Below are 24732 nucleotides of genomic sequence, written 5' to 3' on the forward strand. Positions count from 1 at the left end.
ATGCTACATCTCAGTCAATATTTATGGGTCGACTTCATAACCACCCATTTGTAATGTGCTTCAATATTCAATGAGTCACTATGTGAACACAAAACCAACAGAAGAATGAAATCAATAGTAGGTAAGACATGTCTAATTGGATGATGGCGAAGCACTTCTGGCTGCAACTGTTTTCTCTGAGACGTCAAGCTGTGAAAGAGTGAGGATCCCTTGCTGCTGGGGAAAAGCCCACCAAGTGGGGAAAAAAACTACATGGAAACAGAAACAGTGAAACACAGTTCTCTTTCTTTACCCTGTTTCGAACAGCATGATAATCCAATAAATAAATCAGTCAATGGGCTGATAGTGAGAAGACTGCATTCATCATCCCTGAGGGCCTGTATGAGTTGAAGGTTTTTGTAATGCACCAGCAACTATTGAACAGATGGATAATCTTCAAAGGCACCTAAAGTGGACAATGTGTGTTATTTAGATGACAATGTTCTCAGACATTTTATGAACACGTAAAAAGTCTGAGCGCCATTCCTAAGTGTCTCAAACAAGGCGGACTGAAATTTAATCCAAGAAAGTGTCGCTTTGGAGCAAAAGAAATCAAAGTACTTGACACCTTGTGTCAAAGGGAGGTGTGTGGCCAGACCCAGAAAAGGTGAGATCAGTAACGGAATTTCCTATTCCTAAAAGTATTAGAGATGTGAGAAGCCTCTTCACATTATGTTCTTATTACTGTCGTTTTATCATAGACTTTTGTATCAAAGCCAGGCCACTCCAAGAGTTGTTAAAAGCTGATGCTAAATTTATCTGGGGTGGTGCTCAACAAGATTCTTCAGATGTGCTGCAGCCCAGGTTTTGTTTTTTGATTTGTGGATATATTCATTTCCCCTTTGCTTTGCCTCCTTCATAACTTTTTGGTAGATCTTACTTTATTCTTTTATATAATTTTGCATCTCTAATGATACATTATTTTGCTTCTTATACAAATGTAGAAATCTTTTCCTTGCACTGGAGATTTTTATACCCTTAGTAATCCAACTTTGGTTTCTGGCTGGTTTTAATTTACGTCGCGTTAGTGGGAAGACTATGTCAAAATAGTACTTACATGACCCATGAAAGTTATCAAACATTCTATTTATGTCTGTTTCATTGAAAACTTCATCCCATGTTTCTCGGCTTAATATGTTGCAAAAGTTAGCTATACTGCCATCACTGAAATCCCTGTCCTCAATTATTTTAATAGAAGATATTTTCTCTGAACATAATTCCAGTGATAACAACACAGCCTCATTATCACTGTATCCCATCTTAACTGCTTCACTACTTTATGGAGAAAAAGTTTCTTGAATAAAAAAATTATCCTTGAGGTTAACGATAAAATCATGAAGTGAAGCAAAGAAATTAGTTGCAAGTACAGTGTTATTGTTCCTTTCTGAAGATAATTACTTGTTTTATGTTTTTTCAAATATAGAGCTGCAAATTTCAATTAGTGTAATAAATTCTAGCTTTCCCATTTTTCTGGGTAAACTAAGGGCTTTGTCTCCAGTTTCTCTTGCCTGTTCTGTATCTTCTGTGATGGACATCAAAGTTTCTATGATTGGTTTATGATCTTCTTTAAAGGTGCTTACTGCATCACCTCAGGCTGATCATCTGGTTTGTGAGAGCATTATCAACTTTTTTTGAACCTAAATGTTCTGTCAATATATTACATCAGTGTATAAACCTCAACAAAAAGTTGTATACTTTCTGAACAATTCCAAGAAACTTGTTGCCTGTGATACACATCCAGCAGCTTGGACACCTACCAAGTTTAGTGAATGTCCCACTATGGTACAAAGGTGGCAAATTTACATTTCTCCTTGATTCTTGCTTGTAGACCAATATACTTTGCTGACCTACTTGAAGCATTGTCGTAGCTTTGTCCTCCTCGATCTTTTATGAGAGTAACAAGATTTTCTAAAAAATTCAAGGTAGTTTCTACTAAATACTCAGATTTATTGCCTGTAATAGGTATAAATTTACAGAACCTTTAACAGGAACACTGTCTTTTACATATCAAATTACAAAAGTTAGCTGGTCAACACGAGACAGATCGGGCATACTGTCAATGCTAATGGAAAAATATTTTGCTAATTTAACTTCATTTGAAATTTTTTAGGACCTGTTTGACAGAACAGGAAAACTCATTACAGGTATTGGCTGATCAATAAAGTGATAACTTTTACAGGATTCCCCAGTTTTTGTAAGTGATATGCAAGAAGTGGATTGAATTTGCTCAATAATTCCACACATCCTGAATAATTTCCATTGTTGGAAGATCCTAGAATTTTATTGTCAATGTGGAATGGAAGCCCTCTCGATGTCAAAAGTTCTGCAACAGTACAATCCATTTCAATAAATTTCTCCAGACATAGACATAGACATAGACAAGAGACATAGATGTACTATTTCAACACCAACTGTTTTACTATGTGCCAGATACGTCATCATAGATAACATATGTATTGGGCTATTTTCATGTGTTAAAATAATGTGATTCATGTGCTTCCAATCATTACATCCACTTGGAGACCATAGATTTACATCAAAAGGGTTAAATGTGCAGCAGCATGAAAAACAAGAGTTACTGGAAGGTGAGTACAACAACCATTTCCTTTCGGCACTTTCATTGTTATTCGATTTTTGAATAACTAACGCTGCCAGGAACTAGAGTGCCCCAAGCACTCACAGGGTCCTGGGCATGTACCAAGGGTGCCCAGTGGGTAAGGGGGACCTGGACCTTACGCAAAAACGTTATGAAACATAATATCTAGAGGATACAACACACTGTCCCATTTCTGTGTTAATTAGCTCTCTAAAAGTTAGTAACAGTTGCATTTTTCTTACGTCAATTTCAGGGAGGATCACTAATGACAATAAAACCTCTGTAAATTTCTGAGTAAAATAAGTATAGTGGAAAAAAGGGAAAAAGTCAAGTTTATATTTTCTAACAGAAATACTTCATTAAGGGAACATTTGTATATATGGACCACAGCTTTAGTACTTGCACATTTTTTATTGTATTTTATTTTTCAAGTCAAGTAAGCAATGCTAATTATTTATGTACCTCATAGGTACACATTACTGAATATACTAACAAAATAGTGTAAATAATGTACAGGAAAAAATATAAACCTATTTTCTTTAAAGCAGACATTTGAAAAGATGGTGCTGTAATAAATTGCAGCATAGAACAATTTTAAGTATTATCAAAAATTTTGGAAATGAATTAAGTGTTTTTCTTCAAAAAGCATTTACTTTTGAAACTTAAGTCACAACAGTAGTCTACTTTTTAGTTAAGCATGTCTCAAGACAGATCTAGATGCTGTCCTGTGTTTTCAAAGTATTTAGTCCTATTAGAATAGTTTTCAGTATCTGCTCCCAATACAATTCTTGAAACTTTCATGTGGACTAAGAGTCCCACCATGTACATATTGCTCTATTAATCTTGTCACTAAGATCCCTATGTATATGTCTCGTAACTTCCATTATAGCAAATTGCAAAGAATGTTTATGGTTGTAGGTATCACCTTGATTAACAGCCCTCTGCCCACCTGGCATTGATTTAGTGTGTGGCTATCAGAGTGCGCGACATGAGTTGTCATCTGTGGAGGATTTATGAAAGAAAGCAGTCCATACTGCCTTTTTTGTTTCCTCAAGGTCATTTCTATTCGGTCTTATGGCTTGTCCATAATAATACTGGAACCTATCTATATCTTGGTCTGCAAGCTGACCATGACCACGACCACGACTACTAATACCCTTACTATCAGCTAATTTCTTTCCTTTAAGAGGAATTTAAAATTTCCTCAATCCTGAACCTAACCTTTTCAGGACATATCCAACACATTCAATTTTTTTCAAATTGTGTGTCATCATCAAGGCTTGGAGACTCAAAAGGGTACCAAAACGTTTGTGACACCATCTCCTAGGTAAGATGTAAACATCACACAGTATTATCCACTGACCTGTGAAAAATCTTCACACCACCTTCAGATTTCATCCACCCACTATAACCACTAATATTAATAACATTTACGATTTTCAGTTGTGCTAGTGTAGATAATAACAGTACTTGGTAATACATTCAACATAAATGTAAACTAAAGACCGTTTATTATGCTGCGCAACAATTAAAATGTAAATCGAATTAAAATAGCCATTACCTATCGGTTCCAATGTGCTGATTGCAAATATCACAAAGACAACTCAAAATTAGCTCTAGTTTTCGTTTTACACTGTTTTAAGTTTAAAATCAAATATTGTAATGGCTTGTCGAAGTCGTAACTAGTGACAATGAAGCATGTTATTGTCCATGGTCTTACTTGTGTGCAATATTTTGGATATAAACATTTTGATACCAATTTTAGTGATCTTTTTGTCTCCCTCCTCTTAAACTTCAGTGACTTTATTAATGCATGTAATATTTTTTGCACATTTGTTTCCAGATTAAGTACCAGTTGTTGAAGTTGACTGCTATTTAAGTGAACAAAAATGCCAAGAGTTTGTGTTATCAGTGCTGAGACATTTTGCTATGTGTGTGGAGATGTGACATTTGCTTCACAAAAACTGCAAATAACTCCATTGATTAAAATCTGCAACACTTGTGCCAGCAACCTTAGGAATTGGATACATGGGAAAGGATGTTCAATGCCCTTTGGAGTGCCCATGATTTGGCATGAGCCAACTAACCATGTCAGTGACTGCTACTTTTGTATGGTTCCTCCTATCAAGAAGGGAATCTAAGAAGAAAAGAAAGAACAACACAGCAATCTATCCTAACATTCCATCTGCCGTACGCCCAGTTCTACATGCAGAAGGATTTCCAGTACTTGAACCATTGACAGAGTAAGAGATTACTTCCGATGGGGATTCTGAATGAATGTCCTGAACCATGCAAATCACAAGATGCAGAATTTCTTCCATGTTAAATGATGATCCACAAAAATGAGTTATTTGATCTCATTAGAGATTTGGAGCTCTCTGTGCTGCTGCAATCTTCATGCTAAAATCTCAGTCTTAGCTTCAATTTTCTGGAAAGCAATGTAAAGGTTTCATTCTACCGCACAAGAGAGCAACAATTCATTCCCTTTTTTAACATGCAAGATAGTCTTGTTGCAAGTGTAGACATAAATGGTCTAATGAAGGCTCTCAGAATTAATTACAACCCTGATGAGTGGAGACTCTTTGTAAAAGCACTGCTTTTAAGCTCAACTGTATTGATTCATCATATTGGTAATGAGCTTCCTTCAACTTGAGTTGGGCGTGGTGTTAATATGTAAGTTGCACCAAAACATGAAGCAATCAAGTATGACTCTTAATGGCAGATTTGTTGAGACTTGAAAGTGGTTGCACTGCTATTATGTATGCTGTTATGGTATACTAAATATTGCTGCTTTCTCTGTGAATGGGATAGCCGAGCTCATGCATCTCATTACAGTAAACATGAATGGCCCACCAGAGAATCTCTTCAACCAGGTATAAAGAACATTAAGAGTGAACCTCTAGTAGACCCTAAAAAGATTCAACTCTTGCCCTTGCACATAAAGTCTGGTCTCATGAAAAACTTTCTTAAGGGAATGAATAAACATGGTGACGCATTTAAATACTTCAGGCAAAAATTCCCTTACTTAAGTGATGCCAAAGTCAAGGAGGACGTCTTTGTAGGCCCTCAGATTAGAGAGCTTTCTGGAGACCATACTTTCGATGGAATCAAACAAGGTGATGAGAAGCATGCATGGGAGTGTTTCAAGACAGTCCGTTTACAGTTCTTAGGGAACAAACAAGCAATAAATTATACGGAGACTGCAGATAACATGTTGTCATCTTATGAAAAACTTGGTTGCAACAGATCATTGAAAATGCATTTATTACATAGTCATCTTGACTTCTTCACAAAGATTGTTGTGCTGTAAGTGATAAACATGGGGAGCGATTTCAAGATATTGCCACATTTGAGATGAGGTATGCCAGAAAGTGGAACCCTACTATTTTAGCAGATTACTGCTGGACTGTCATTAGCCCTTTGACTGATGGGGACGTGATACCTAGCCATTCCCCTGGTGCGCCTGATGTGTATAAGCACAGCCCTTGGATCTTCCCTACAGCGCTACCGCACCATTGCCATTTCCACCGCTCGGGTAGCTGCGATTCGGCGGGCCTAGACATGTAATCACGCAGAGCTGTCTTTCCGCCCTGCTCTTCCAGTAGCTGTTCAGTAGTCTACTGTAGTTCAAGAGTGTATATATTTTTGTTGCTGTGTTCCCTCTTTGCAGAATTGGACTTCGATTCCTGTGTTTTCGTCAGTTTTCTTGTTTTCTAGGTGAGAAATGTCACGTTGGCATGGTTGCACAGATAAAGAAATCCTGGATATGCTCCCTAAGAACGACAGTGATTGTGAATTATCTGACGTTGCTAGCAGTGATGAGTCTTCAACAGACTCTCGAAGCTGTAGTCCTCAGCCCTTTACATCAGAGGGGAAAGCAAGAATTACAGTCAGCGGTTCCTCTGAATCTGAGGAACAGTGAAACGGTTCGGAAAAGGGCACTCTTAAATGACACATTTGACAGGAAAGAAACAAATTTTCAGCTGTTAAACCATTACTTTGACGACACAAATGTTAATTAGAAGAAATGAAAGAATGCTTGGGTCGGTATCTAATATTTATGTCTAAAGAACTGTTGCAGTTTATTGCAGATGAAACAAATTGGTTTCACCTTTACACCAGAGAAAACACTCGAGTCTGTGAATTCTCGACTGTCAAAATGGAAAGACATTGGATTTGAACAAATGTGTTGTTGTGTTGCTGTTTGCCTTACAATTGCGCAAGTTAAGAAGTTAAAATTAAGTGATTATTGGTCCAGAGATACACTTTTGAAGACACCAGTTTTCAGCGAAATTATGTTCCAAGACCGTTTTTATCTACTCCTGAGAATGTTGCACTTCAGTGATAACTCTGCGAGTACTGGAGGTGACAGTCTGTCAACAATCATTCTAATTTTAAATAAAGTTCGTAAGATGTTTCGCAATTCATTTCGCCCGTATCACAAGCTTTGTATAGATGAGTCTCCTGCTGATCAAAGGACAATTATCTTTTAAGCAATTTATTCCAACCAAGCAAAGTAGATTCAGAATAAAGACATTTGTACTGTGTGACTGTCAGAGTGAGTATATTTTGGATTGTATTGTATACAGGGTGTTACAAAAAGGTACAGCCAAACTTTACGGACACATGTCCACATAACATCTTTCCTTTATTTGTGTGTGAGGAATGTTCCCTGAAACACTTGATTTCCATGTTGGAGCTCATTTTACTTCCATCAATATGTACTGTACTTCTTCGATTCACCGCCAGTTGGCCGAATTGAAGGAAGGTAATGTTGACTTTGGTGCTTGTGTTGACATGCGACTCATTCCTCTACAGTACTTGCATCAAGCACATCAGTGTGTAGCATCAACAGGTTAGTGTTTATCACGAGCGTGGTTTTGCAGTCAGTGCAATGTTTACAAATGCGGAGTTGGCAGATGCCCTTTCGGTATATGGGTTAGCACGGGGCAGTAGCCGTGGCGCAGTACGTTTGTATCGAGACAGATTTCCAGAATGAAGGTGTCCCAATAGGAAGACGTTCGAAGCAATTGATCGGCATCATAGGGAGCACGGAACATTCCAGCCTATGACTCGCGACTGGGGAAGACCTAGAACGATGGGGACACCTGCAATGGACGAGGCAATTCTTCGTGCAGTTGACAATAACCCTAATGTCAGCGTCAGAAGTTGCTGCTGTACAAGGTAACGTTGATCACGTCACTGTAGGGAGAGTGCTATGGGAGAACCAGTTGTTTCCGTACCGTGTACAGCGTGTGCAGGCACTATCAGCAGCTGATTGGCCTCGGCGGATGCACTTCTGCGAATGGTTCATCCAACAATGTATCAATCCTCATTTCAGTGCAAATGTTCCCTTTACGGATGAGGCTTCATTCCAACGTGATCAAATTGTAAATTTTCACAATCAACATGTGTGGGCTGACGAGAATCCGCACGCAATTGTGCAATCACGTCAACACACATTTTCTGTGAACGTCTGGGCAGGCATTGTTGGTGATGTCTCGATTGGACCCCCATGTTCTTCCAGCTGTGCTCAATGGAGTACGTTATCATGATTTCATACGAGATACTCTACCTGTGCTGCTAGAACATGTGCCTTTACAAGTACGACACAACATGTGGTTCATGCATGACGGAGCTCCTGCACATTTCAGTCGAAGTGTTCGTACGCTTCTCAACAACAGATTCGGTGACCGATGGATTGATAGAAGCGGACCAATTCCATGGCCTCTACACTCTCCTGACCTCAATCCTCTTGACTTTAATTTATGATCTTTATTTTATGATCTTTATTTTTAACTAAACAAGCTAGAATAAAGTCAGAATTTTTGAATGGGCGAAATTTCAAACAAGGTAGTGGACACATGAAAACTTCTTGTGAATAACAGTTAAGAACTTCAGCACATCTTGATAAACCACTCGATGAAATGATCCAGATAGATGCTCTAAAATGTAGGTTGCCAAATAGGGTACAGTGGATGATACAATTGATCAATTTCTTAGATATATAGATAAATTGGATTTAGCATGTGAGAGAAATGACAGACCTGATGATAGCAGGAATAACAATGACAGAGCTTTCAATGAACATTTCAATACAGATTTAGAAATGAGGAGAAGAATGATAGGCAGATACTTGAGAATAGGAATTTCGAACTGAGAAGTGGGAAGTGGGGGGCACAAATCAAGTAAACAATACTAACAATTTTGAAAACAGAAGAAATGGTCCAGTAAACTAAGACCAGCCTCTTTCGGAGCCTGGCGAAATGGGGCAAATAGACATGGGAATTACAATTGGGCATGTTGTAGTAGTATCAGAAGGGGAAGGGGCAGAACAAATAGAACGTACCAAAACTTTGTACCCAGAATACAACATGAAGTGAGTAGAATGTTTTCAGATAAAAAAAATGCCCAAAATTCCCTATCAAACTGCAAAGATGAACAAAAAGTAAAATATCTGAATTTGAATTAGAAGAAAACAATTTGACAAATTTCTTTAACAGTATTAATGCAGTAGTAGCTGTTGATAGTGATGAGACATATGAGTATCCCCCCTGCGGGTCCGGGGGTTAGAATAGGCCCGAAGTATTCCTGCCTGTCATAAGAGGCGACTAAAAGGTGTCCATCCCCCTCAAGGGGGTAGTTAGCACCTGCGTCCAGAGACAGACGGTTCCACGACCTATATTTGTGGTCTTTTTGGTTTTTCACTTCTCGTTTCTTTCTTCCTTTGGTTGGTTCCATTCTTTGTTCTTCTCCATCTCACTGCCTTCCTTACTCTTTCCCTTGCCTCCTTCCCCCCTTGCCTCCTTCCCCCCTTGCCTCCTTCCCCCCTTGCCTCCTTCCCCCCTTGCCTCCTTCCCCCCTTGCCTCCTTCCCCCCCCCTTGCCTCCTTCCCCCCCCTTGCCTCCTTCCCCCCCTTGCCTCCTTCCCCCCCCCCCCTTGCCTCCTTCCCCCCCCTTGCCTCCTTACCCCCCCTTGCCTCCTTACCCCCCCTTGCCTCCTTCCCCCCCCCCCTTGCCTCCTTCCCCCCCCTTGCCTCCTTCCCCCCCTTGCCTCCTTCCCCCCCCTTGCCTCCTTCCCCCCCCTTTGCCTCCTTCCCCCCCTTTGCCTCCTTCCCCCCCTTTGCCTCCTTCCCCCCTTTGCCTCCTTCCCCCCCTTTGCCTCCTTCCCCCCCTTTGCCTCCTTCCCCCCCCCTTTGCCTCCTTCCCCCCCCCTTTGCCTCCTTCCCCCCCCCTTTGCCTCCTTCCCCCCCTTTGCCTCCTTCCCCCCCTTTGCCTCCTTCCCCCCCCTTTGCCTCCTTCCCCCCCCTTTGCCTCCTTCCCCCCCCTTTGCCTCCTTCCCCCCCCTTTGCCTCCTTCCCCCCCCTTTGCCTCCTTCCCCCCCCTTTGCCTCCTTCCCCCCCAGTTTGCCTCCTTCCCCCCAGTTTGCCTCCTTCCCCCCAGTTTGCCTCCTTCCCCCCAGTTTGCCTCCTTCCCCCCAGTTTGCCTCCTTCCCCCCCAGTTTGCCTCCTCCCCGCCCCCCCTTTGCCTCCTTCCCCGCCCCCCCTTTGCCTCCTTCCCCCCCCCCTTTGCCTCCTTCCCCCCCCCTTTGCCTCCTTCCCCCCCCTTTGCCTCCTTCCCCCCCCTTTGCCTCCTTCCCGCCGCCACCGCCTCGTTCCCCCCCCCACCACCGCCGCCTCGTTCCCCCCCCCCACCACCGCCGCCTCGTTCCCCCCCCACCACCGCCGCCTCGTTCCCCCCACCACCACCGCCGCCTCGTTCCCCCACCACCACCGCCGCCGCCTCGTTCCCCCACCACCACCGCCGCCGCCTCGTTCCCCCACCACCACCGCCGCCGCCTCGTTCCCCCCCACCACCGCCGCCTCGTTCCCCCCCACCACCGCCGCCTCGTTCCCCCCCACCACCGCCGCCTCGTTCCCCCCCACCACCGCCGCCTCGTCCCCCCCCCACCACCGCCGCCTCGTTCCCCCCCCCCCACCACCGCCGCCTCGTTCCCCCCCCCACCACCGCTGCCTCGTTCCCCCCCCACCACCGCCGCCTCGTTCCCCCCCCCACCACCGCCGCCTCGTTCCCCCCCCACCACCGCCGCCTCGTTCCCCCCCCCCACCACCGCCGCCTCGTTCCCCCCCCCACCACCGCCGCCTCGTTCCCCCCCCCACCACCGCCGCCTCGTTCCCCCCCCCCACCACCGCCGCCTCGTTCCCCCCCCCCCCCACCACCGCCGCCTCGTTCCCCCCCCACCACCGCCGCCTCGTTCCCCCCCCCACCACCGCCGCCTCGTTCCCCCCCCCCACCACCGCCGCCTCGTTCCCCCCCACCACCGCCGCCTCGTTCCCCCCCACCACCGCCGCCTCGTTCCCCCCCCCACCACCGCCGCCTCGTTCCCCCCCCCCGCCTCGTTCCGCCCCCCCCCGCCTCGTTCCGCCCCCCCCGCCTCGTTCCGCCCCCCCCGCCTCGTTCCGCCCCCCCCGCCTCGTTCCGCCCCCCCCGCCTCGTTCCGCCCCCCCCGCCTCGTTCCGCCCCCCCCGCCTCGTTCCGCCCCCCCCGCCTCGTTCCGCCCCCCCCGCCTCGTTCCGCCCCCCCCGCCTCGTTCCGCCCCCCCCGCCTCGTTCCGCCCCCCCCGCCTCGTTCCGCCCCCCCCGCCTCGTTCCGCCCCCCCCCGCCTCGTTCCGCCCCCCCCCGCCTCGTTCCGCCCCCCCCCCGCCTCGTTCCGCCCCCCCCCGCCTCGTTCCGCCCCCCCCCGCCTCGTTCCGCCCCCCCCCGCCTCGTTCCGCCCCCCCCCGCCTCGTTCCGCCCCCCCCCGCCTCGTTCCGCCTCGTGGAGGGGTTATGTTGCTGGTCGGGGATGATATTTACTACGATCCCATCACATTGCACACCGGCCTGCAGGCAGTTGCCATACGAATTATTCTCCCCACTTTTACATTTTCCATTTGTACCGTTCACACTCCGTCGTCTGCCGTTACCAGGGCAGACATGCCAATTATTGCTCAGCTACCTGCACCATTTTTGTTAACTGGAGACTTCAATGCCCACCATCCCCTTTGGGGCTCTCCAGCATCCTGCCCGAGGGGCTCCTTGTTAGCAGCCCTTTTCAACCACCTCAATCTTGTCTGCCTCGATACTGGCGAACCTACTTTTCTTTCGGACACATCTCATACCTATTCCCATTTAGACCTCTCTATATGTACTACCAAACTTGCACGCCAGTTTATGTATTCGAGCGACCACTTCCCGTGTGTTATCCATCTCCTGCAGCACACCCCCTCTCCATGCTCATCTAGTTGGACCATCTCCAAAGCAGCATGGGGGCTCTTCTCTTCCAGGGCGACCTTTCTGGATCAAACCTTCACAAGCTGCGATCGTCAGGTCGCACACCTCACGGAAGTCATTTTCACTGCTGCTGAATATTCCATCCCTCACCCTACTTTTTCTCCACGTCGCGTACCGGTCCCCTGGTGGACCGCAGCATGTAGAGACGCTTTACGTGCTCGTCGACGTGCTTTACGCACCTTTAAACGCCACCCTACAGTGGCGAATTGTATCAATTATAAACGATTATGTGCACAGTGTCGTCGTATTATTAAAGAAAGCAAGAAAGCCAGCTGGGCTGCTTTCACAAGCACCTTCAACAGTTTTACTCCTTCTTCTGTTGTCTGGGGTAGCCTGCGCCGGCTATCTGGCACTAAGGCCCACTCACCAGTTTCTGGCTTGAAGGTCGCGAATGACGTCCTTGTGGCCCCTGAGGCTGTCTCCAATGCCTTCGGCCGCTTTTTCGCAGAGGTTTCGAGCTCCGCTCATTACCACCCTGCCTTCCTCCCCCGCAAACAGGCAGAGGAGGCTAGGCCACCTGACTTCCGCTCCTCGAATTGTGAAAGTTATAATGTCCCATTCACCATGTGGGAACTCGAAAACGTACTTGCCCGGTCATGGTCCTCCGCTCCAGGGCCTGATTCTATTCATATTCAGATGCTGAAGGACCTTTCTCCTGCGGGTAAAGGTTTCCTTCTTTGTACTTAGCAGCGCAGCAGCAATCAACTTCCCCTGCTGCCGTCGGCCCAACGGACCGACCGACCAACCTGCACGCCACCATACAGAGCCTTCAATCAAGAGGAAGAAACTTGGCAAGAGTATATGATACTCGGATCACACATGGCAGCACACGAACACCCAGGTCAGCTAAAACTTCCTTTTCTCTTGGCCTCCACCGGTGTTAAAGTGTACCATTTATTGGCAAAACTTTTCCCGGCCTCCCGACCTGAACTTTTGCAATATGATCAGTGCATCCAGGCCTTATCGCAGTACTTTGACTCTCAAACTCTAGTTGCTGCAGCCAGATTCGGATTTTTTTCCTATCGCAAACAGCTGGGTCAAACTTACAAATAGTGGATCACTGACCTTAAGCCCTTAACTTCTGTCATTTTGCGTGTGACTGTGGGAAACCTTTTGCAGATAGTGATTCATGACGCAATAACTCAGAATGTGCAAGACATTAAAGTAAGGGAACAGATTCGGCAGACCCCCCCCCGGGGGTACATAACTCTTTTGTGGATACGTGCGTAGCGAGCACGGGACCCCGAGCTAATGTGGCCCTCCTTCCTTTCCGGGCTGCATGCCTTCCCTTTCCTCATCCTTCCCCCTCCCCCATCTTCGCCTCCCCACCCCCTCACCTCTGGCTCTTTCCTTTCCTTTCTCCCCCTCTGGGAGTATGGTTTGTGCCTACGTCCGGAGACGGACGCTCGTAAATGTACTGCATTCTTCGCCTTCCTTGCATTTATGTCTTCTCCCTTCCTTTGTCCTTCTCTTTTCCTTACCTCTTCTCTTTCCCTTTTCTCCGCTGCGGCGTTTGAGACCTCTCTTATTTCCTTTCCCTTTCCCTTTCTCTTTCTTCCTCCCTGTGCGTGTCTGAAGGCCGACCCACGTCCTTTGTGCGTAGCCGGTGACGGGGTAACGCGTAATTCCCTGCCCCGGGTAGACAGGTAGGACACGTACGTACCCCCTGGTAACAGCCAGGCCCAGGGAGGGGTGATTACCCGAGCTGATACCTTCCGAAAGTGCCGATTGGTCCCTCCGTCCGTTTGTCGGGAGGTGTGACCTGAGGTGTGAACAATCACCTAAGGTGGGAGTGCCCCCAGAGGGCCCCCACAAGGGAGGAGCGCGCCATCGGAGACGCCGGTAATCATGGGGGATTCTTCCGTAATGGTTTCCTCACCTTCCACTATGTCCGCTCACAAACGTAAGTATACTGAGTCTCAGCCACAGACAGTTATTCCATCGTTGCCACAGTTCCTTGTTGTTTCTCGGTCTGACGAAGGTCACGACTTCTCCACGGTCAACCCTTTCATTATTCAGAAAGGTGTCGATGCAATTGCAGGTCCTGTAAAGTCTTGTTCCAGATTACAGAATGGCACCCTGTTGTTAGAAACAGTCAGTGCCCTCCAGGCACAAAAATTGCTGCGTACTTCTCTGCTCCACACCTTTCCTGTCCGAGTGGAACCGTACCGTACCTTAAATTCCTCGTGTGGAGTCCTTTATACACGCTCCCTCGATGGTTTGTCTGACGAAGAAATTCAGCACTACCTGTCTGACCAGGGCGTAACGGCTGTTCATAATGAAAAGGGTTGACACAAACATCATTCCAACCCGCACTGTCTTCTTGACATTTGACAAAGTTCAACTCCCATCGAAAATCAAAGCAGGCTATGAGATAATTTCCGTTCGCCCTTATGTCCCAAACCCTACGCGTTGCTATCGGTGTCAGCGGTTCAATCACACCAGCCAGTCCTGTTCCAATCCGGCCAAATGTGTTACGTGTGGCAAGGATGCCCATGAGGGTGCTTGTCCACCTCCATCCCCACGCTGCATCAACTGTATGGGTGACCACGCTGCTTCCTCTCGAGATTGCCCCGTTTTCGACCTTTGCTGCTCGAAAATTATTCGCCAGTCGACAGCCCACCGTGTCTCAGACAGGAAAACACAGCACTGTCCTTGCTTCTCCTCGGCCAACAAAGGAGGCGGCCACGCAGACTTGCGACCTCACCTTTAGTGCCACGGTCGTCAGATCGGCCAGCGCAAAGATCGCTCGTTCAACCTCACCACTTTCGCCTGCCCACTCTATGGCTCACCCTTCGTCGGGTTCTGCTAAATCTCGAGCCCAAAAGTCAGACGCCAAGTCTTCGAAAAAAGAGCATACTCGTGAAGAGTTTTTACGTACCGCAACTTCACAACCATCGGTTCCTCCTTCATCTAAACATCATACTTCTAAGAAGGCTACAAAGAAACCCAGTTCCTCTCCTTCTCCGCCAAGGCGTGTCCCATCTACAGCACCACCTGGCAGAAATCGCCCTCGGCCGTCTTCCGTGTCGTCGAGGCGCACTGCTGGTGGCCGGTCAACCGGCCGATCGCTGGTGGCAGGGGCTGCTCCTGACCACCCTATGGATCAGGATCTTCTGCCTTCGGCTGAATGCCATTCCATGCTGTCGGTCACAAGCTCTGAGCAGTCGTTGAGTTGACAGCTACTTTGGTCACATTCCTCCATTTTCTGTTCACCCCATGTCCATTATCCACTGGAATATCCGCGGCATTCGAGCCAATAGGGATGAATTGTCGATCCTCTTACGATCCTACTCGCCGGTCATCTTCTGTCTTCAGGAAACAAAGCTGCGTCCCCATGACCGCTTTGTTCTCCCTCATTTTCAGTCTGTCCGATATGACCTCCCCTCTGTTGAAGGCACTCCAGCCCATGGAGGTCTCATGATTCTTCTCCATGATACTCTCCATTATCACCCAATCCCCTTAAACAGTTCCTTCCAAGCTGTCGCCGTCCGTCTTTCCCTTTCTGGATACACGTTCTCTCTTTGTACTGTATACATTCCATCATCCACACCAATGGCACGAGCTGATCTCCATCTTCTTGGTCAGCTTCCACCCCCCTATTTGCTGGTTGGGGACTTCAATGCCCACCACCCGCTTTGGGGATCTCCACATCCTTGTCCATGTGGCTCCCTATTGCTAGACGTCTTCCACCAAGCGGATCTAGTTTGCCTCAACACTGGGGTCCCCACATTTTTGTTTGCCTCCACGACAAATTTATCTCATTTGTCCTTGCGGTCGGTACTGTTCCGCTAGCTCGGCGCTTCGAATGGTTCGCCCTTGATGATACACACTCGAGTGACCACTTTCCATGTGTCCTTAGACTGCAGCCTCCACTGCCATATATGCGCTCGCGACGCTGGAAATTTGCCCAAGCCGATTGGACACTTTTTTCGTCTCTAGCGACATTCGATGACCGTCGCTTTCCCAGCGTCGACGATGAGGTCACACATATTACCGACGTTATTCTTACAGCTGCGGAACGTTCAATACCACGCACCTCCGAATTGCCCCGGCGCCTCCCAGTTCCTTGGTGGAACGAGGCATGCCGTGACGCAATACGTGAGCGGCGACGTGCTCTTCGCATTTTCCGTCACCATCCTACTTTGGCCAACTGTATCCGCTATAAGCAGCTCCGTGCGCGATGCCGTCGCGTCATCCGCGATAGCAAGAAGACAAGCTGGAAATTCTTTATTAGCTCATTTAACACCTTCACTCCCTCCTCGGAAGTTTGGAGTCGGCTTCGACGGTTCTCAGGCGCGCCTAGTTTCTCCCCGGTCTCTGGGCTCACTGTCGCGCATGATACCTTAGTGGACCCCGTCGCAATTTCTAACTCATTGGGTCAGCACTTTGCTGCGATTTCGAGCTCTTCCAATTACCCGCCAGCGTTTCTCCCGAAGAAACGTGCAGCGGAAGTACGACATCTTGCTTTCTCCTCTCAAAATCACGAAAGCTACAATACTGTTTTCTCCATGCGGGAACTCCAACATGCCCTCTCTTCTTCTCGCCCCTCCGCCCCAGGACCGGATGGTATCTATGGGTTGATAAATGCAGCAACATTTGGACATGGTCTGCGTTACCTCCTTCGCCTTTATAATCGAATTTGGACCGACAGTACTTTTCCCAGACGGTGGCGGGAAGCTATGTCGTTCCCGTTCCGAAACCTGGAAAGGACAAACATCTCCCCTCTAGCTATCGCCCCATTTCTCTCACGAGTAGTGTCTGTAAGGTTTTGGAGCGTATGGTGAATTACCGTTTAGCTTGGTGGCTGGAATCCCGCAGTCTTTTAACACCAGCCCAATGCGGATCTCGGAAGCATCGTTCTGCAGTTGACCATCTTGTTGCTCTCTCCACTTATATCATGAACAATTTTCTCCGGAAACGCCAAACGGTAGCAATATTTTTTGATCTGGAGAGAGCATACGGTACCTGTTGGAGAACAGGCATCCTCCGCACACTGTTCTCTTGGGGCTTTCGAGGTCGGCTGCCCCTTTTTCTTCGCGAATTTATGGCAGAGCACACTTTTAGGGTGCGGGTGAACACTACTCTCTCCCGTACTTTCTCCCAAGAAAACGGGGTACCCCAGGGCTCCGTGCTGAGTGTTGTACTGTTTGCCATCGCCATAAATCCAATTACGGATTGTCTCCTTCCTGATGTCTCGGGCTCCCTCTTTGTGGACGATTTTGCGATCTACTACAGCTCTCAACGGACCAGCCTTCTCGAACGACGTCTTCAAGGATGTCTCGATCGCCTCCACTCGTGGAGCATCGAAACCGGCTTCCGTTTCTCACCCAGTAAGACCGTTTGTGTCAATTTTTGGCGACGTAAGGAGTTTCTTCCGCCCTCCTTACATCTAGGTCCTGTCAACCTTCCGTTTTCAGACGTCGCTAAATTCTTGGGTCTTATGTTTGACAGAAAACTGTGCTGGTCCTCCCACGTCTCCTATCTTTCGGCTCGCTGTCTGCGATCGCTTAACACCCTCCGTGTCCTGAATGGTACCTCCTGGGGAGCGGACCGAGTGGTCCTTCTCCGCCTCTATCGCGCCTTAGTGCGCTCGAAATTGGACTATGGAAGCATAGTCTACTCCTCTGCTCGGCCGTCTATTCTTCGGCGTCTCGACTCTATCCACCACCGTGGATTACGTTTAGTGTCTGGAGCTTTTTACACTAGCCCTGTGGAAAGCCTTTATGCTGAGACTGCTGAACCTCCGCTGTCCAATCGGCGAGCAGTCCTCCTGAGTCGTTATGCTAGCCATCTGTCTTCCATGCCTGCTAATCCAGCCCATGACCTTTTTTTCGACGCCTTCTTTGATGTAGGGTATGCAGGCCGCTCCTCCTCCCTCCTACCCCCGGGAGTCCGCTTCCGTCAACTGCTCCATTCTCTTTCCTTCCGCTTTCCTACAACCTTCTTGACAACTTGGGGTACAGCACCGCCTTGGCTCCGTTCCCGGATCTGCCTGCTCCGTGACCTTTGTCAATTTCCCAAGGATGGTACCCCTACACTTGTTTATCGTCGGGCACCTGCTGCTCTATGTGCACAAATGACGGACGCCACATTTATTTACACCGACGGCTCGAAAACATCGTTAGGTGTAGGGAGTGCCTATATTGTTGGCGACACCCCAAATCGCTTTCGACTTCCCGACCAGTGTTCGGTTTATACTGCGGAGCTTTACGCTGTTCTCCAGGCTGTCCACTACATCCGCCGCCATCAGCGGATACAGTACGTTATCTGCTCAGATTCTCTCAGCTCTCTCCTCAGTCTCCAAGCTCTTTACCCTGTGCACCCTCTGGTCCACCGGATTCAGGACTGTCTGCGCTTGCTCCACCTGGGAGGCGTCTCGGTGGCGTTCCTCTGGCTCCCGGGACACGCTGGTATCTGTGGGAATGAGGCGGCCGATATAGCGGCCAAGGCTGCAGTCTCTCTTCCTCGGCCAGCTATTCAGTCGCTTCCCTTCACCGATCTACGGAGCGGTTTATGTCGCAAAGTTGCTCATTTATGGCATGCGCATTGGTCAACACTTCCCCGTAATAAATTGCGGGAAGTGAAAGCCCTTCCTTGCGCTTGGACCTCTTCCTCCCGAACGCGTCGTCGGGAGGAGGTAATTTTAGCTAGACTCCGGATAGGGCACTGTCTTTTTAGCCATCGACATCTTTTAAGCGGTGATCCTCCCCCACTCTGTCCCCACTGCTCTCAGCTGTGGACGGTAAGACACCTTTTAATTGAGTGCCCCTATTTTAATCCGTTACGCTCCCGTCTACAGCTATCGCCTGATCTATCGTCGATTTTAGCAGATGACGCGCTCAGCCGACCGCGTTCTCCAGTTTATTAGTGACAGTGAAATGACGTCAGTCATTTGAAGCTTTTTTTGGGGACAACCACCCCCTTTCTGTAGTGGATTTTTAAGCATTCCTTCTACTTTTAGTTTCTCCAATTTTATGACTTTGTTCCCATTGCTGCTGGTTTTCAATTTCGATTTTTTACTGTCTTAAGTCACGGGCTGGGCGCTAATGACCATAGAAGTTTTGTGCCCTAAAACCACAAAAAAAAAAAAGATTCGGCAGATCCCCAATCCCTCTCTAGACCAAGTCGTAGCTATCTTGGAAAGCAGAGATGCATGTGAAAGTGCTCAAAATAGTTTTGACTTGCCTACAGTTTGTCGTGTGTCGGACGGACATTGTGTACAACAGACCAACCGTCGTCAGGCGCCGCGTGCTCCCAATCAGCACCTGTGAAATCATGCCCAATGCGTCATGTGCATCACAAACGCGAAAATTGCCCGTCGTGTAATTATTCTTGCTACAATTGTGGACGGGTGCCAACAGTGTAAACAGAACTCAATTTCTTCTCGTGCTTCTGGACACAGACATTCTGTTCCTGCTACTAGTTCTAAAGACAACAGTGTTGAAGATGGTGTTCTAGCAAATGGTTTGCATAGTAGTGTCAATGTAGTTAATAGTGCTTTGCCGCCCTCTGTGCAATGCCGGGCGAACAAATTGTACATAGAGTTGCACATTGCTTCATATTGTGTGAAATTTCAGTTGGGTACAGGCTCTTCCGTTACACTGATAAATAGCCGGTGTATAAATTGCTAGGAAAGCCTAAACTTGCTCAACCTTCTGCTCCGCTTATGGCATATAGTGGCGAACGTATTATAGTACTGTGTACATGTAGCATGCCAGCGCAATTCCATAATGTGACCAGGACAATTCAATTGCATGTTGTAGCCGCACGTTCGTGCGAAAACATTTTTGGACTGGACTGCTTTGATTTGTTTGGCCTCGGCATCCAAGACCATGTTTCAGCTGTTGGTGAATGCCCTATTCCACGTGCTGTTGTTCCTCTTTGAGAAGAGTTCCCCGATTTGTTTGGCAGTGGTTTCGGCTGCGTACGTGATTATGTTTCACACGTCACGCTGAAGGATAACGCCCGCCCACATTTTTGCAAAGCAAGACCAGTGCCTCACGCATTGCACGAGCAAGTCGCAGAAGAACTCCGTTCTTTGCAAAATGAGGGAGTCATTGCACCCATTAGTGCCAGTCTGTGGGCCTCCCCTTTAGTTGTACTAAAGAAACCCAATGGTTCCTTGCGTTTGTGTGTGGAGTTCAAGAATACAGTGAATCCACAGACAATTGTCGATAGCTATCCTCTCCCTCGCCCTGAGGACTTAATGGACAAACTAGACATGGGCCGATACTATTCCAAGATTGCAAATACACGTCCCACAAATCAAATTCCTTTAGATGAACCATCCCAGGACATTTTTGTGATGAAACACTCCCCTGGGTCTCTCTAAATATTTGCGCCTCCCATTCGGCAGCTCCTCCGCTCCTGTAATTTTTCAGCGCTACTTGTCCCAATTGACTGCCAAAGTACCTTTATGCTCAAATTATCTGGACAACATTGTGGTTGCTGGTCGTACTCCAGAGGAACACTTGCAGAATTTGTGTCGCTTGTTTACAGTGTTGTCGGAAGCAGGGCTCAAACTGAACAAGGAAAAGTGCGTATTTTTTCGTATGGAAATAGAATATCTTGGACATGTTACCAACGCCCAAGGTGTACATCCCTTGCAGTCACACCTTCGTGCCATTGCCGGCCTTCCTTCGCCTAAGAACTTACCTGAGTTGCAGTTTGTGTTAGGTGAGATTACCTATTATCATAGGTTCATACCCATGTTAGGCAAACAGCTGCCCCCCTTGCACCGATTACGTCGGCGCAACATTCCGTTTGTGTGGTCAGCTGAACGCCAAGTGGCATTCCAAAAACTGAAAACAGCACTGTTGAGTGGTCGTTTCGTTGTACATTTCGACCCTTCTAAACCAATTGTTCTTGCTGTGGATGCTTCATCCTATGGGTTAGGTGCACTGTCGGATCAGCTGATCGCCCAATAGCTTTTGCTTCCAAATTGATCACCACCACACAACAGAACTATTCCCAACTTGAGAAGGAAGCCTTAGCCATCATAAATGGAGTAACGAAGTTCCATGAATACTTGTATGGCAGGAAATTTTTGCTCATGACTGACCATAAGCCGTTACAGTCGTTGTTCCATCCTGCAAAGCCGCCCCCCCCCCCCCCCCCCCGAACTGCTCAGAAATTCAAAATTGTTAAGGCTTTCGTGGCCACTTGTTGACAAACTGCCTATTGGCTTCTGTCTCGGGTTCTTCGGCCGACGTTCATCTAATGATTTTTCTGACGTTTCGCCAGCACGAGTGGCTGGCATTGTCAAAGCTTCACCCTCCATTGCCGGTGGTGAACTGGAGGCGAGCTCGCGGCCACAGACTATATGTACCTGTCGCGCCAACGTCCGAGGGCTTCTCCGCGGTCATTTCCGGTGCGGTTCTCCTCTTGCTACCTGCGACGGTCGTTCGCTGCAGTACGGGAAGCCAGGATCCGTTTACCTTAAGGCTTTCCTCTTTCTTGTTCAAACTGTTCGCGTGTTTTTGGATTCCTACAGCTTCTCTGAACAAGCGCGTTTGATAGTGCTTCTCTACAGCCAGAACTTCCGTGTCGGCGAATTTTATTACGTGGTCGGTCTCATTCAGTGCGTGCTCTGCCACGGCCGATTTCTCCACCTGCCCCAACCTGCAATGTCGCTTATGCTCTTTGATCCTGGTGTTAATGGATCGTCCAGTCATTCCGACATAAACTTTTCCGCGGTTCCATGTTCCCGCAAGACATCAAAAAGCTCTTCCATGCATGTCTCACCACGAGCTATTTCACGTGGAATGGCGATTTCTACGAACAGCTGGAAGGCGTTGCCACGGGTAGTCCTCTCAGTCCAGTGGTGGACAACTTCTTCATGGAACAATTCGAAGCACAGGCACTGGACTCGGTGACTTGCAAACCTAAGGTGTGGTACAGGTACGTCGATGATACTTTCGTGGTGTGGAGCCATGGTGAAGAACAGCTCGGTGAATTCCTGAGACACTTGAACAGCCTCCATGCCAACATAACATTTACCATGGAAGTAGAAAAGGACAAGAAACTGCCATTTCTAGATGTGCTGGTCACAAGGGACGGCGAAAACCTGGGACACAGCGTGTATCGAAAACCGACACACACGGACCGATACCTGCACAAACTGTCAAACCACCACCCGAGCCAGAATAGAGGCATGATTAGTACGCTCGTAACGAGAGCAGGACGAATATGTGAGCCTCAACACCTCAAACGAGAAATGCAACACCTGGAAACTGTTCTGAGGAGCAATGGGTACTCCACAAATTACATTAGAAGTGTAACAGAGCCAAACACTCGGCGAAGTAAGGAACCAGAAAAAGAAATGTCGGGTACGGCCTTTCTGCCATACATTCCCAGAGTGACGGACAGAATCGGCCGTATATTGCGCAAACACGGCGTAAAGACGATTTTCAAACCGACAAGGAAGATCAAAGAGTGTCTTAGATCGGCGAAGGAGAAAAGAGACCCACTTGCAATGTCGGGAATATACCGTATACCTTACACATGCGGAAAAGTTTGTCGGAATGACTGGACGATCCATTAACACCAGGATCAAAGAGCATAAGCGACATTGCAGGTTGGGGCAGGTGGAGAAATCGGCCGTGGCAGAGCACGCACTGAATGAGACCGACCACGTAATAAAATTCGCCGACACGGAAGTTCTGGCTGTAGAGAAGCACTATCACACGCGCTTGTTCAGAGAAGCTGTAGAAATCCAAAAACACGCGAACAGTTTGAACAAGAAAGAGGAAAGCCTTAAGGTAAACGGATCCTGGCTTCCCGTACTGCAGCGAACGACCGTCGCAGGTAGCAAGAGGAGAACCGCACCGGAAATGACCGCGGAGAAGCCCTCGGACGTTCGCGCGCCAGGTACATATAGTCTGCGGCCGCGAGCTCGCCTCCAGTTCACCATCGGCAATGGAGGGTGAAGCTTTGACAATGCCAGCCACTCGTGCTGGCGAAACGTCAGAAAAATCATTAGATGAACGTCGGCCGAAGAACCCGAGACAGAAGCCAATAGGCAGTTTGTGCTCAGAAATTGCAACGGTGGGCCTTGTTATTGTCAAATTACCAGTATGAAATTTTATATCAGCCCACATCTCACCATTGCAATGCGGATGTGTTGTCTCATTTGCCAATCGCCCAGGACACAGCTTTTGATTAATCAGACATTGCTTGTTGTCACATCGACTCTCAAGACCGTGACGTCGTACTTAGTTTTCCTCTGGACTTTCGCAAGATTGCACGGGCCACAGCTTCAGACACTGATTTGAGTGAACTTTTGCGTCTTGTTCGCACGGCATGGCCACGATCGCCGAAGAACATTGCAAATCGCAACGTGATGTTTTGCTCCTTCGCTCTCCGTCGGGACCAGCTCGTGTGGTGATTCCCACATCTTCGCGATGCGAAGTTTTGCAATTGCTACATCAGGGCCACTAGGAAATGGTACGCACTAAGCAACTTGCACGCCAGCATTGCACATGCCCAGGAGTGGACAGAGATATAGAACAGTTAACCACTCAGTGCCATTCGTGCATCAAACACGTCAGCCCCATCTCAGAAGTTTCATGGCCCACACCCTCTGCGCCTTGGCAGCGCATTCACCTCGACTTTGCGGGCCCATTCTGGGGTACTTTATGGCTTATTGTTTTGGATGCCTGTAGCAAGTTTCTTTTTGTCATGGCAATTAACTATATTACTACTCAGAGTACCGTCCGTGCACTTTTGTCGCTCTTTTGCATTGAAGGTTTGTCTGAACTGATTGTCACAGACAATGGACCCTCTTTTGTTTTGCAGGATTTTGAACAGTTTTGTGTTGATAATGGAATCGCTCATCTCACACGTGCTCCTTTTCACCCTCAGTCCAGTGGCGAGGCTGAGCGGTTTTTTCGTACTTTCAAACAACAGCTGAGCAAACTTCACGCCAACCACACAAGAGACCAAGCTTTGTTACTCTTCCTATCATCATATCATTTACTGGCGATGGGCCATCGCGAGCCAGTAGAGTTGTTCCATGGATGTCGTCAACAAACTCTGCCCACCCTGCTGCACCCGCCCCCGTGCACGCCAACGCTGCTGCGGCCGCATGATCGCTTTGCGCCTAACACTCCAGTGTGTTTCAACTTGTTTTCAGGCCGCCGCCGCTGGGTCCAGGGTACCATCGTATGGCGCTTAGGGTCCCATATGTATCTTTTGTCCACCCCATTTGGCTTGCAGCGCCGCAACTGCAATCAGCTGCAGCTTTGAAGTCCGCGGCAGTATCGCGAGTGTGGCAATGTTGCAGATCCACATGCAGCCTCACCCCGGTTCTTGGATGGCGGGCGTCCCTCGCTGACCCCACCCCCGCAGCCGTCGCCGTCGCCGCTGCAGGTGCTAACCCCGATGGAAGTCAACGCCGTTGCCCAGGCTGCTCCAGCCCGCCCTTCAGCTCTTTCGGACCGGGCCTCCATCGCCTCTGCTTTGCATGGGTCATAGTCGCCGTCGCCGGAGGCTACATCATAGTCGTCTTCGAGAGTTGGAGTGCGTTAGTTGGGTCTGTCATGGCTGCTGTGAGTTGCGTCCTTGGGGCTGTTTCGGCTGGTTCCGGCTCCTGCAGGGCAAATGCCGGGACGCGGGACTCAACGACCGACAGCCTCGCTACGTTGGCTCCCCACCGCCTCACAGCAGCCACACCCCCCTTCGTCGTCAGGCCCTTGCAGCACCTGATGTCTTGGTGGCCTTTCAAGGGGGGAGGAATGTTGTATCCATGGACTCAACCAACTCG

The 24732-nt window shown here is 48.2% G+C and overlaps 1 pseudogene; it reads left to right on the plus strand.

Moving 5' to 3' along the window:
* The window catches only part of LOC126109496 (uncharacterized), a 63521-nt pseudogene extending 39078 nt beyond the window's left edge, over positions 1-24443 (plus strand).
* The last annotated feature ends 289 nt before the right edge of the window (positions 24444-24732 follow it).

Source organism: Schistocerca cancellata, chromosome 12 (assembly GCF_023864275.1).
Source record: "Schistocerca cancellata isolate TAMUIC-IGC-003103 chromosome 12, iqSchCanc2.1, whole genome shotgun sequence".
NCBI classification, from domain to species: Eukaryota; Metazoa; Arthropoda; class Insecta; order Orthoptera; family Acrididae; genus Schistocerca; species Schistocerca cancellata.